This window comes from Panthera tigris, chromosome A1 (assembly GCF_018350195.1).
Source record: "Panthera tigris isolate Pti1 chromosome A1, P.tigris_Pti1_mat1.1, whole genome shotgun sequence".
Taxonomy (NCBI): Eukaryota; Metazoa; Chordata; class Mammalia; order Carnivora; family Felidae; genus Panthera; species Panthera tigris.
The window spans coordinates 9,222,988-9,236,590 of record NC_056660.1 but is presented as its reverse complement, the minus strand read 5'-3'; the positions used below and the strand labels follow the sequence as shown (position 1 = coordinate 9,236,590).

Here is a 13,603-nt window from a genome sequence, read left to right as displayed (position 1 = left end):
GCGGATGCTCGCAGCCGCAATAAACCAATCTTCGTATCTCAGATTTATATCTCACTCACAAAATCCGACAAGGGTCAGGGGGTTCTTTTCCATCTTGCAGTTACACCATCTGCAGGAAGTGAGAGAGATGCAGTCCCGCAGGGCAGGTAAAGAAAAAAGGCAGGACTCACACCAATTCTTAACCAGCTCCGCCTAGAAGTGAAAGGAGCGGCTCCTGTTCGCATGTCATTGGCCAGCGCTGGTCACATGGTACTGATTTAACTGAGGGGGCGGGGCTACAAGGTGCAGAGGCGGGCCCGTGAGCGCCGTCGATGTCCCAGTTGTGCTGAAAAGCCGGCGAGGTGTTTTTGTGTGTGCGAGAGTGTTTGTGATGAACATCTACTTAAAAGTGGCCTTGAGAAAATTCAGAGTTTTAGAGATAGAGATTTGAAATCTCTCCCTTTGAAGTAACTCTTGTTCCTCGTTTGGAGGACGGGTATGGAAATAAGTGAACTGAAACCCACTGGCCAACTGAAAACCAGAATGGAGCCTAAATGCAAAAACGCAAACAAAAATATTCATCACATTTACAGGCGTTTGGACAGCACATGGGCCACTTTGAGAGGGTGCATTAGCTTAGTATTAGGGAAATCCCTATCATTGGGAGTTCTGGGCTTCTGACAACGTTTTTTGTTGTTGTTGTTGTTGTTGTTTTTTGTTTTGTTTTGTTTTGTTTTTTATATCCCACAGGGTATTAACATAGGCTGTGAGGATAGTATGTTTGGATGGGACATTTATTTGGTTGCAAAGTACCTTTCTAGGAGGAAAGAGTGGGAAGACAAAAAAAAAAGTTGTCTGTCTTATCAGAGGGTTTCGTTTCCAGAATAGAAAAGAAGGATGGTTTATCACTGAGATTCTGGAAATTTCCTCGAGAAAGCTGGACCCAGGGTCGCTGGCTGGGCAGATCCTGAGAATTCCCAAAGAGGAGAGGTTTGACTGATGGGGACTTCTCCCCGGGTGGGGAGGGAGGGAGGAGAGGGGCGTTCCTGTTCTGAGTTCCAGCACCCAGAGTGCCGAGGGCCCCAGGTACGCTTCCAACCCAGACTGCCCGTCGAAGTCCTCTTTTCCTGTCTTTGAAATAAATGGCAGCTATGGATCAGCAAAAGCTTGCTGGTCCACCCTTGACCCTCAGTCACTTCTAATTATGGCTCTGACCTGGACAACTTTTTTAAAGTCATTTAAACAAGGAGGAGGGGCGCCTGGGTGGCGCAGTCGGTTAAGCGTCCGACTTCAGCCAGGTCACGATCTCGCGGTCCGTGAGTTCGAGCCCCGCGTCAGGCTCTGGGCTGATGGCTCGGAGCCTGGAGCCTGTTTCCGATTCTGTGTCTCCCTCTCTCTCTGCCCCTCCCCCGTTCATGCTCTGTCTCTCTCTGTCCCAAAAATAAATTTAAAAAGTTGAAAAAAAAAATAAAAAAAAAAAATAAAAAAAAAAATAAACAAGGAGGAAGTCGGTCTGGGCAAAGCACAGGGGTTGGATCTTGCTGCAGGGCTCTGAGCCAGATTTATCCCTCGTTTGCTTCGCCAGCGCCATCGGAGGCAAGGCATTCTGTGATCCTTGAGTTTAAAAAGTGATAGCATTGGCCTGTTCCACAATTTGATCACAGCCCAAGGCTCCTAAAACTAGAAGGGGTAATGAAGAGAATGTCTATGTCTGTGCCTATCACGTGGCTGGCCCTTGCTGGGTGCTTTAGACATGTCACATATCAAACCTTACAAATTTAGGACTATCATCATGCCCATTGTATAGATGAGAAAAGTTGGGAACTTTGGGAGCTTAAACATATAAACCGTCCAAAGTTATATCATCAGCAAGTTGTGGAGGCAACTTTCAAATTCACAGGATGCTAGTGGTTATCCAACTTGGGGAGTCTTGTGGAAATAAATTAAATGCAGGTAGTGCTGGAGGTAAGAGACTCTGTGTTCACAGGAGGCTATGGCCTGCTCAAGTCTGGCTTGTTTAATTTCACACTGTGGGCCTCCCAAGCTGAGCACCTCCATAGTCTTAATAAGACAGGATGAGGGGGGTAGGGTGGGGGCTGAACAAAGAGAGCGTCTTTCTGACAGCTGGAGGGGCTTGGATGTTGGTCACGACAGGTATCCTCTGTCATGTGAAAGCCCCATGGAGGTGGGAGTCATGTCTGTCCCTGGCAGTCTGCTGCCATCGATGGCTGAATGAATGAAGAAAGAAATGAACGCATTCCCCCTCTGCAAAAATGTCTGGTGCGTTTGGAAATGAATGAAGGCTGCCTTTCACCGGCACCACCCATCATTCCTCAGACATTTACGTTTCATCAGCAGACTCAGAGCCAGAAGCAAGTGTGGGCTGCTGCCTGCCCCGTCATACTGTGACTCCGGGATCAACTAGATGCACGTTCTAGATTCCAGTGTATCTGTAGGGTTCACAACAGGAGGTCCCTCTTGACCACACCAGCGTATAAATTTAGTAAGGTTTTTAAAAATTGCTAAAAGCCATGAAACTGCATCAGGAGGGGTCCCCCAAATTCAAGGAGAATTCAAAGTCTATGAAAGCAGAGGGTTGGAGGTTTTGCTTACTGTTGTATTTCCAGCACCTAGAATAATGCCTGACACGTCTTTATTAAGCACCTACCGCTTAATAAATAGGATTATTGAATGAATGAATTAATGAATGAGAAGTCTCTGCGATCCAGGCAGGTGTCAGCATTCACGGGAAACTTACATTTCACTGTCTTTGAAGATTGTTTGTTTATTTATTTATTTATTTATTTATTTATTTTAATATGAAATTTATTGTCAAATTGGTATCCATACAACACCCAGTGCTCTTCCCAACAGGTGCCCCCCTCAATGCCCATCACCCACTTTCCCCTCCCTCCCACCCCCCATCAACCCTCAGTTTATTCTCAGTTTTTAAGAGTCTCTTATGGTTTGGATCCCTCCCTCTCTAACTTTTTTTTTTGTCCCTTCCCCTCCCCCATGGTCTTCTGTTAAGTTTCTCAGGATCCACATAAGAGTGAAAACGTACGGTCTCTGTCTTTCTCTGCGTGACTTATTTCACTTAGCATAATACCCTCCAGTTCCATCCATGTTGCTACAAAAGGCCAGACTTGGTTCTTTCGCATTGCCACGTAGTATTCCATTGTGTATATAGACCACAGTTTCTTTTTTTTTTTTTTTTTAATTTTTTTTTTTCAACGTTTTTTATTTATTTTTGGGACAGAGAGAGACAGAGCATGAACGGGGGAGGGGCAGAGAGAGAGGGAGACACAGAATCGGAAACAGGCTCCAGGCTCCGAGCCATCAGCCCAGAGCCCGACGCGGGGCTCGAACTCACGGACCGCGAGATCGTGACCTGGCTGAAGTCGGACGCTTAACCGACTGCGCCACCCAGGCGCCCCTAGACCACAGTTTCTTTATCCGTTCGTCAGTTGATGGACATTCAGGCTCTTTCCATAGTTTGGCTATTGTTGAAAGTGCTGCTATAAACATTGGGGCACAAGTGCCCCTATGCATCAGCACTCCTGTATCCCTTATGAAGATTGTTTAGATACACTAACTTCTATGTCAGCTGCAGATAAGACGTCATAGCACAAATGTTCCGCAAGAAGGCTCCCCTTGAGGGTGCGTGCCGCTCAAAACTCACCTGAGCGAAGCCAGAAAGTGCTGGAGCAGTTCACAGCCTAGTAACACACAACCCTGTGTCCTGGAAGGGGGCGGGGGGAACATGGCACCCGGACAGATCAAGGAAAGTTGCATAAAGAGATAAATCACAGATGGTGTGGGCAAGGTCGGGAGAAACCAGTGGGGGTGGTAAAGTACCCAAGGGCTAGCAACAGTGGGAGCCACACTGTTTGACATCTGGAGTGGCAAGGTGGCGGGGGGCGGGGGGGGGGGGACACAGTGTCCTGAGCCTGGAGAGTGTAGTCATAACAGTTGTAGGACACGGCCACCTGGCAGGTGCTGTGGTCCTCAGTGGTCTTCCTGGAGAAAGGGAACTGGGGACATAAACACCTGGGCTTTGACCTCCTCTGGTCTTCCATGGGCTGAATCCCCCAGAAGCCAGAGGGCAAGGGAGCCCACTGTGCAGCCGTAAAGGTTGCCTAGGAGGAGTCTGAGCAGAGTGGGCAAATGGGCAGTGGAGCTTCGGAGCATTAATAAATGCTGTGTCCACACTCTCTATGGGGGTCTCTTGGAAGGCAGGACCCCGGGAGTAACGGGCACAGCTGGGTCCAATAAAAACTGGTTCCTTAGAAGTTACCAGAGCCATCCACTCTAGTCTGACATCCAGCTTTTCCCTCAGTTTCCCAAAGATGTGTCCCGGAGTGCTCATTTTAACAACTCAGAACGCCTGCCCGAGGTCCTTCCATTTTCTCCACGTGCATTTTCAGATATTGGCCCCTGCTTCACACTCCATCCCACAACCACTCACCCAGTCTGACTCCAGGCCTTATGTCTTCCCTCCCCCACTGCCCATGGGTGCCTAAAATACAAACATGAACTTTGCCGGGACCTCAGTTTTTCTTCTACTAAGAGGCAACCACTGCTGAGCCTCTTCCATGCCGGCACCGATCCTGTCGGAACGGGAACACTTCTTAGCAGCTCGAGCAGTTACTCGTGACCAAAACCACTGGGACAGACATAAATCACTGGCTCCCACCCCCAGCCCTCCCCCTATTCTTCTCTTTACCACATGGGAGCAGTGCCCACCTAGAAGAGCATGTTGGTACCAAGGCACCACTGCCCACTGCCCAAGAATAATGTCACCTGTGAAACAACATCCAAGGCAGCCCCTGTGATCCTTGTCTCCTGGTGTTCACACCTTGCACAGTCCCCAGTTAGGAACAAGCAGTGCCAACTGGCCAGCCATGTGAATGAACCACCATAGAAGTAGATCCTCCAGCCCCAGTCAAGTCTTCAGATGAGACTGCCGCCCCAGCCGATGTCTCATTGGCAACCTTGGGAGAGACACAGTTAAACCCTGACCCAAAAAACTGTGCAAGATAATAAATGCTTGTTGTTGCTTTAAGCTGCTGGGTTTTCTAGGGACAAAGCAAGAACATACACAGTCCTGGGTCCTCTTGTTCACTGCTTGTGGGTGAACACATGGCTTTAAGCCTGGTGTGGGAGGAATCTAATGCTGATAATCCAGCATGTCTGCCACTGTAAATCTTGGATCATTTTGTGGAAGCTACATATAAAATTTCAATGCCAGAAGACAGCCTCCCCCCCCCCGCCCCCGCCCAGCCACTGGGTGATTAAAATCATGCTATTAATCATAGATCCACCGTGATTTAAACAGAATTGAGGAACACTTCATAGAAAATCTGTCTGAGAAACTTTTGCAACTTCCTCCCCACCACCACCGAAGAAATGGGCCCTCCCACCCCAGTCAAGTCTTCAGATGAGTGCAGCCCAGCCAACATCTCATTTGTACCCTCAAGAAAGACACTGGGTCTGTCTTATAATGCCCATTTTAAACATTTGTCATCTTTGTGATGGCTGAGCATCTGAAGCTTCTATATAAGCCTGCAGGATTCCTTCCTATATGGGTCTGGGTGGGAGGGAGATCCCGTTTTCTGCCATGGTGACGGTGAGGACCAAGTACTTGTTGTCCTTAGCTAATCAATAAATTTATTTCCTTTTCTCTCTGAGGCGCATGGCCAGAACACATTTCCCACCTCCCTTGCAGTTAGGTCATGTGACTGAATTCCAGTCTATGGTATGGGACCACTTCCAGGCCTGGCCATGACCCCTCCCATACTTGACCCCCCCCACCTTTCTTCTCCATTTGTGAATGCTGATGCCCTGGGTAGCCTCCAAAGCCATATGTTGAAGATGAGAAAGCCTTTTTCAGCCTTAGTCCTTGTAAGATGGCATGGATTAAAGGAACATCTCCCCCAACCACCTGCTGTGTGTTCCGTGAGGTCCTCAGCTGGGATCAATTCCTGTTGCCTGCGATTAGGAATCTGGACTTATACACCATCAGTAAAAAGTATGTGCCTATAAAAAGTTTATTTTATGGGTAAATTACATGGTTAGGATCGGGTACGGTGATCACTGTAGCTGGTCGTAATTCATACAGCACTTGTGGGAATGGTTAACAAAGCATCGTCGGCCGTTAGCTGTGACTTGTGGCTTGGAATTAATTCTGACTTTGAAAAGCCTGTATACAAGGATAGCAGGTCATATATCAGATACTTTAGACTGGTTTCCTGGAGAGGGGAAAGGAAGTAGAGGTCAGGGGAAAGGGGGAAAAATAAAATAAACAATAATAATAATACAGGAAACACGGTGCATCTACTATGCATCAGTCACAGCTCTCGGTGTTTTATGTGCAATTACTTTTTTTTTTTTTTTTTTGTCATGATAGGATAATGGTGGTAGGCATCATTTTTACTCCTAGTTAACAGAGAAGTTGAGCACACTGCCCCAGGCCACATGGCCGCTAAGTGGTAGAACCAGGACGTGAACCTGTCAGCTCTTTTTCTGTATTTTTAAATTTTTATTTATTTTTGAGAGACGGACAGAGACAGAGACAGAGACAGAGCGCAAGCAGCAGAGGGGCAGAGAGAGAAGGAGACACAGAATCCGAAGCAGGCTCCAGGTTCTGAGCTGTCAGCACAGAACTCACAGAGCTCCAACTCACCAACCATGAGATCGTGACCTGAGCCGAAGTTGGAAACTTAGATGACAGAGCCACCCAGGCACCCCCTGAACCTGTCAGCTCTTAACCACAGCTGCTGATGTCAACTAAGAACTGGGGAATCCGATTAACTCAATTGTCTCTGGCCTTGAAGTCTAATCAGGAAAACTAAAACCAACAAAGAAAAGAAAAGAAAAGCTAGTAATACTTGGCAGGTGCTTGGAATAATTTGCCCGAGGCACTTAATTTTCCCTCAGGTATCATCAGGAATCTTGCTTTTATGGGTCAGTGAAAGGGAAGACTCGCCTGTGGAGAGGCCTCCAATGGCTTGAAGAGCTCCCAGCTCCCTCCGCAGTCTGGCTGCAGCCTGTGTGCTGGGCCCCAGTTGTTCGAAGCACCCGGGTTGTTGGGAACAGGCACGTCTGCAAATCGCCGATGTTTATTTTGAACTTCCTGAGTATGTGCGCAGTAAACCCGCCCGCGGAGCCCCTGCATGGCCCATCTCCTCCTAGCGAAACGACCGAAGGGGTGAGGTGGAGTTCTGCGGATCCTCAGGTGGGTTGTTGGAAGGCAGAACAGAGTTGTTGCCAAATTGTACTGGACCCACTGGGGCTGAAAGAGTGGCTGTAGTCGGTTGGCCTTGCTCGTAACAGGCGGCAGAGGGGAGCTGTACGGGCTGGTTTTAGCAGCATCCACGGATGTTTCCCGAGGCCCAAGCCTTGGTGTTGTGGCTGTCCACCCATCCCACATCAGCCACCAACGCTGGGCCGTGTGGCCTGGACCTGCCAGCCACAGAACGCAGGGAGCCCTTGCTCTTGGCCTGTATCGAGGCACCTGCCGCTCTACACAGCGGATCAACGCCCTCTGGGTCCCAAGATTTGTGAGCTAAAGGGCGGGCTGCTGTTTCTGCTGGGGCTCTGGTTCCACGTGACTGTGTCTTTCACAAATTGTAGCGGGGAGCAGCTAACGAGGGGCCCCTCTCTGCCCCATCCCTCACCTGCCCACCTCCTCCTCGCTTGTCCTTTGGTAGCGTGCCAGGCTCTGCAAATGGCGACCAAGCCCCGTCAACGTGGCCGAGGCCCAGAGCTCTTGATTGGAAGGATCCGGAATTCTTTGTCTAGTAGGGTGCTGCCCTCACCTCCCCTGGCCTGCGTCTGCTGTGGAGCCAGGTCCTCGGAACTCGAGCATCCCGCTTCCGGTGGTGTCATCTCTGTTTTACGATCTCTGTGCTTGGGTTCCCTTCCAGTATAACGACTGTCGCTGCTTTATAAGGTGATCGTGAGCCTTAAATGAGTGGATGGGTGGAAAGTCCTTGGCACTTGGCAAATGGTACGCGGAGGGCGAATGCTCAATGTTATTACGATTACAGCTGCCTTTGTGGGTCGCATGAGGGCAAGAGTAAACTAATAATAATAATCACACAAATATTCACAGGCAGCCACTGCCTCCTGCTTTGTTTCCTGCTTCTCCCTGCAGCCCCAGCTCCTCCTGCTTAACTCCTCATTCTCAGGTGTTGTTTCCAGGCTGGATCAGGGCTCCCGCTCTGTCCCCTTAGTGCCCGGTGCTTAATTGTAATGTGACACCCGCCAGTCTTCCTCTTTCTCAGCAAGCTCCTGGGGTGGGGCCACCAAACCTTTCCTGGTCTTATCCCCAGCATCTCGCACGTCCAGACACACAGGGCCAGGGAAGGAACTTTCTAGCCCCAGCTGCAAGGAGAGTCTCCATCATCACTGTGGTTTCCAGAAGGAACTCCATGAGCATCAGTAAGGGAGGGCCAGGGGCTGGAACGGTCTCTGTATGCCCAGGCTTCCTGTTCAAGGTCACAGCCTTACGAGAAGCAGAGGTTTTGTTGACGAACTCCTAAATGGCAGTGGGGGCTTGAGGCCGTTCACTCACCAAGTGCCCTTCACTGGCTCTAGTCCTCTAAAACAAGAAAGAAAAGCCAGTCCTCGGTGGAGGTTTCATGAGATAAGTGTATTTCAGATATAGTTGGGGTTGGCGTGGGGGCAGCTGGGTCTGATACACAAAAATACCCTTTGAGTCGCATTCAGCCCTCACCGTGAGCCTCCTGTCCCACAGAACAGAAAAGACTCCCCAGCTTGGCTCTGGGCAGCTCCTATCTTAATTTATTTACTGCAAACAGTCTCCATTAATGCAAAAGGCAAGCCATCGACGCTATAAATAACTTAAGCTGAGCCCTGCTGACAGCGGGAAGTCTGACACATGAAATATCACACTGTTCCCAGCTCTGAATGAGGCAGTGACATACACATTATCTTCACCAAGATAAAGACGGGGGGGCCCCAGGAGCCTAGCACAGCCCCTGGCAAGGTGGCACCCTTCTGCACCAGACCCATCAGGGGAACTTGAAAAAGTCGGCGTGGGAGGCAGAGTAAAGGCCCTCAAAGATGTCCACGTCCCAATCCCTGAGACCTGTGAATATGGTCCCTTACAAGACAGAAGGGACGTTGCAGATGTGATCAAGTTAGAGACCTTGAGATGGAGAGGTTTCCCTCGATTGTCTGGGTGGGCCCAGTGTCGTCACAGGGGTCCTTATACGGGAAAGGGGGAGGCCGCAGCGTCCGAATCAGAGGAGATTCGAGGACAGAAGCACAGTTGGAGAAACAGAAAATTTCAAAAATGCTACGCTGCTAGCTTTGAAGGTGGAGGAAGGCGAGGAAGGCAGGTAGCCTGTAGAAGCTGGAAGAGGCAAGAGGATGTATTTTCTCCTACAGCTTGTGGAAGGAACACTAGCCTGCCTGCCCCTCGAGTCAGTCCAGAGAAACGAATGTCTGACTTCTGACCTCCAGAGCTGTCAGATGATAAATCTGTGTTATTTTAAGGCACTAAGTTTGGGGGCGATTTGTTACAGCAGGCACAGAAAACTAAATACCGTACGCGATTGCTCTGAAACGCTCTAACTGAAACCCTTTCTTCGTCATCCGTTTTCTTTTTTGCTTCCTTTGCTTCTGGAGCGGGGACACAGGTGGGAGGGAAGGCTTAGGAGGGGGTGAAGGTAACCTCGGTGTGTGCCACCCACCCACCCATCTGTGGGGAAGTCGTACTGCTTGGCAAAACTATCAACGGCGATTGATTTCTGGGGGGAGAAGGGAGTGTCCTTATTTCTTAAACTCTCACATTTAAAAATACTTCTCCATGCCTACGGGGACCCCATCGTCTCTGCAGCACCTCCTATCGGCTGTTCAGACTGGTGAGCCCCAAGCTTTTCACTTCTTATACCCACGCCACCAGGCTTTTTCAAAAGTGGAAGATGGTGACCTTCGTCAATCACACTGGGGTAGAGTCTTATAGACTGCCTGGGCTGGTGGCTGGTTCAGTGATGTTAGCATCCAGCAGCCCTCAGAAGCACTTCTCGAACTTTAATATTGCCAACAACTCTGAGGATCTTATTAAAATGCAGATTTGATTTCATGGGTCTGGGGTGGTGCCGAGATTCTAATTTTCTTACAAGCTTCAGTGGATGCCCAGCCTGCTGGTCCTGTACGACCCTGAATAACAAGGACAGGGAGAGAGGATAGTCAATATCTGAGCTCACCTGGGGGCACGGCTTTAATAGAATCTTACTACTCAAAGTGTGGTTCCCAAAGAAGCAGCAGTGGCATAACCTGAGAGTTTGTTGGAAATGCTTTCTCTCTGAATCCGTCCTTTCAGACCTACTGATTCAGAACCTGCATTTTTCACTAGATCCTTAGGCGATTCCGATGCACATTAAAGTTGGAGAAGCACTTCCTTAGAGCCTGGTTCTCGACCTTTAGCGCACGCGAGAAGCACCTGGAGAGTTCATTAAAAGACAGATTGCCGCATCCTCGGGCTTTATGATTCATGAGACACTGTGGATGGGGCCTGAGAATGTGCATTTCTGACAAATTCCCAGCTGATGCCGATGCAGCTGGCCCAGAGACCCACAGTGAGAACCACTTCCTGTGAGTAAGCCCGTAACTCAAGACTGGTGGCCAACCTACCCATCCAGAGGCCCTAGAATGGGCCCTAGGGACATACTTGTGCCAGCTTTTGGATTCGGGGGTCTACCCATTTTATTTAATGATGAGTTTTTGGTGTATGACACAATAAGAAATATAAATACTTGGTTTTGCATAAGAGTATCTTTTGTGTGCTACTGAGATGACTGGTGGCCGGGGGCTCCTGGATGGCTTCCGGATGGGGACTGGTGACCAGAAAGACCAAGGCATGGTTAGAGGGTGGAGTCTTTCAGCCCTACTCCCCAGCCTCCAGGGAGTGGAATGGGGCTGGAAGTTGAGTTCAATCACCGAAGGCCAATGGTTTAATCAACGGAACCTCCACAAGACCCCCTCGCTGATGGGGTTTCGAGAGCTCGCAGGTTGGTGAGCGTATCCATGGGCTGGGAACGTGGTGCAGCCCAAACTCTGTGTGAACAGAAGCCCCTCTGCGGGACCTTAACCAGACCCTACCCTGTGTATCTCTTCATCTGGCTGTTCATTTTTATTCTTTATACTAAACCTGTAATAGTAAGTAAAATATTTTCATGTGTTTTCTAAGCTGATCTAGCAAGTTATTGACCCCCCTTTTTTTCATCGTGTATTAGCGATATCCCTGATCTTTTTAAGTCAGAAAGGCAACCGTCAACTACAAAATGATGCAATGGGATAGTAAAACCCTGTTTCCTCCCAATCTCATGTATCGTAAAAACACTGTTTTAAAGAGTCAAGACGATTTAAGAGATCAAAATTTTCATTCCACTTTAACACACAGCTGTTTTCATTTTGCCGTACTCCCTTCATGTACATGGATGATCTTAGAGCACATTTACATTGGTATTCTGCTTCTTCGCTTAATGTTTGATCATAAAAGCGCCACTAGCAATATATAAATAAATTAGCTTCCCTACGAAGCCACTACCATTGGTATTTAACTTCGTTTGGCTAACGTGATAGGTGTAATTGGTACCTCGTTGACACTCTAAGTTGTAATTTTGTATTGCTAAGGATGTTGACCATTTTCCCCATGTTTGTTTCTGCATTTTTTTTTTTTTTTTTTACTTTCCTTATGTATGAGTTCTGTTCATGTTTAATTGAGGAAACTACTGAAAAGCACCCTGCATGAGGCCTGGCAGCCAAGAACCAACTCAACAAATAGGAGTTTGTCATCTTTCCAAGCCTCCCGTTGTCCTCCGGGAGTGGTAGGGGGTGGCAGGGAGGTTGAACAAGACTTTGCGATGAGGGTCTGGCACAGTGCCTGCCTGATAGGTAGCAAGGGCGGCTCTTCTAGTGTTTTCTGCCCATCTGTCAGGGCTTGTGGTGTTCTCCATTTATTATCCACTAAAACAGCGAGAGTTCCGTGAGCACGTTAGAGGGGAAAGGGAAGTCTTTTTGAGTCGGTGAAAGTCCGCAAACAAGCTGGGTTTTCCCCATTTGCAAAATGGGGGTGATATACCTACTCATCGAGTCGTGAGATCGAAACACTTAGCCGTGTGCCTGGCACATAAGAGACGTTCAGCCAACATTAGCTTTGTCACACATGCTCTGTCACCTTTGCACCCAAAGGGATTATTATTTTTAATTTGAATAATTGTGGCCAGATCGCTGTCTAAACACTGAGAGTGGATAGCACTTAAATTCAGAAGGATATTCTGAATTTTGAATTGAAACACTTATTTGCATTTTAAAAGTTTCAACACGTCATCTGGTACTGAGCCTCTTCCCAAAGCTCCCGTTTAAGAAACAAGGAGAAAAACATTTTTGAAATAAAGGCGTTTGGAGCGTGCCAAGCAGAAGTAACGACGTCGGGAAGAAAGCATCTTTTAAAAATTCCTATTTGTTGACGGCCAACATTGCTTTTTTTTTTTTTGCCCTTGTGCTTACATCAACAGAATCTCTTGAGAGAATTTCATTCAACATTATAAAAAGGTTTACCAGGAACTTGGATTAGCCACGAACAACTTCAAATTGAAGCCATATATATATATATATATATATACACATAATCTTTTTTCCCCATGTGTGTGTGAAAGTAAGGAACTCTACAGAGGAGACTTCTCATTTCTTAGGACACAGCAGATCAGTAATTACACCTGGTGCATCTAAAGAGCTTTACCATCTGGAAAGCATTTTCTCATACATTTTCTACTTTGATTCTCACAGTGGTCCACCAGGGAGGCACAGTGGCTTTCACCATCCTATCTTGGGGACGAAGACACTGACCCACGAAGAAGTGCTGACTTGGAGATCCCACAGCTACCAGCAGGGCCGAATCTGTCTGCAGGCCTGCTGGCTTTCCGTCCGGGCTCCTGCTCCCCAATGCATGATCTAGAGCCCCTGAAACTCACTGGTCTTGGGCAAACACACCTGAATCAATGTAGATGCGGAAAGAATATTTCTGAATCTCTAAACGTATCTCCCAACCTGCTTCTGAAAGGCAAGCCTTGGCAGCAGAGACAAGAATGTGCTGACCGCCATCAAGCATGGTTAGGACGGGTGTGTGAGCGCCAGCCGGCCGGGTGCTGCCCGGAACTCCCACTATGATTCATGTGGCCGATGTCACAATGCACGCGCCTCCGTTCTCAGGGGCTTGGGGCTCTCTGAAACGAACACAGGGTGTGCGGGTGAAAGATGCCGATATGGCAAAGGAACGGCACACACATCCGTGCCCCAAGGAGGACTTCCTGCAGGCAAGGACTTGCATGGGCTCCACCTTGACCCCCTTCTTGTGGGACCCGCAGAAAGGGCCTGGGAAGGACACGCTATGCCCCACACTCTCTCCCTCAGTAGATGGTGTTTATGAACATTCCTTTGGCCACGTGAGCTGGAGTAACCCTGTGAAACCAGCACCGAAGGCTCCAGATGATGTGATAAGATTCCTGACAAATGCTGACTATTTCAAGCAAGCGTAGGTAAACAGCCTCCTTAGATATATACGGTAAATATTGATAATTGCACACTCAGA

General features: G+C 48.5%; 1 long non-coding RNA gene across 5 annotated transcripts; it reads right to left on the bottom strand.

Annotated features, from left to right (window-relative positions):
* Window positions 1-6,032: 6,032 nt before the first annotated feature.
* LOC122240353 lies at window positions 6,033-13,220 on the bottom strand. 5 transcript variants are annotated; one of them, XR_006219963.1, is made up of 3 exons: window positions 12,779-13,220; window positions 9,800-10,170; window positions 6,033-6,230 (listed from the first exon to the last, which is right to left on the bottom strand). It is a non-coding gene; the product is annotated as an uncharacterized LOC122240353 (long non-coding RNA). The 5 variants fall into 5 exon arrangements; XR_006219960.1 differs by having other exon boundaries at window positions 12,862-13,216; XR_006219970.1 differs by having other exon boundaries at window positions 6,033-6,181; window positions 12,862-13,216.
* Window positions 13,221-13,603: the final 383 nt, after the last annotated feature.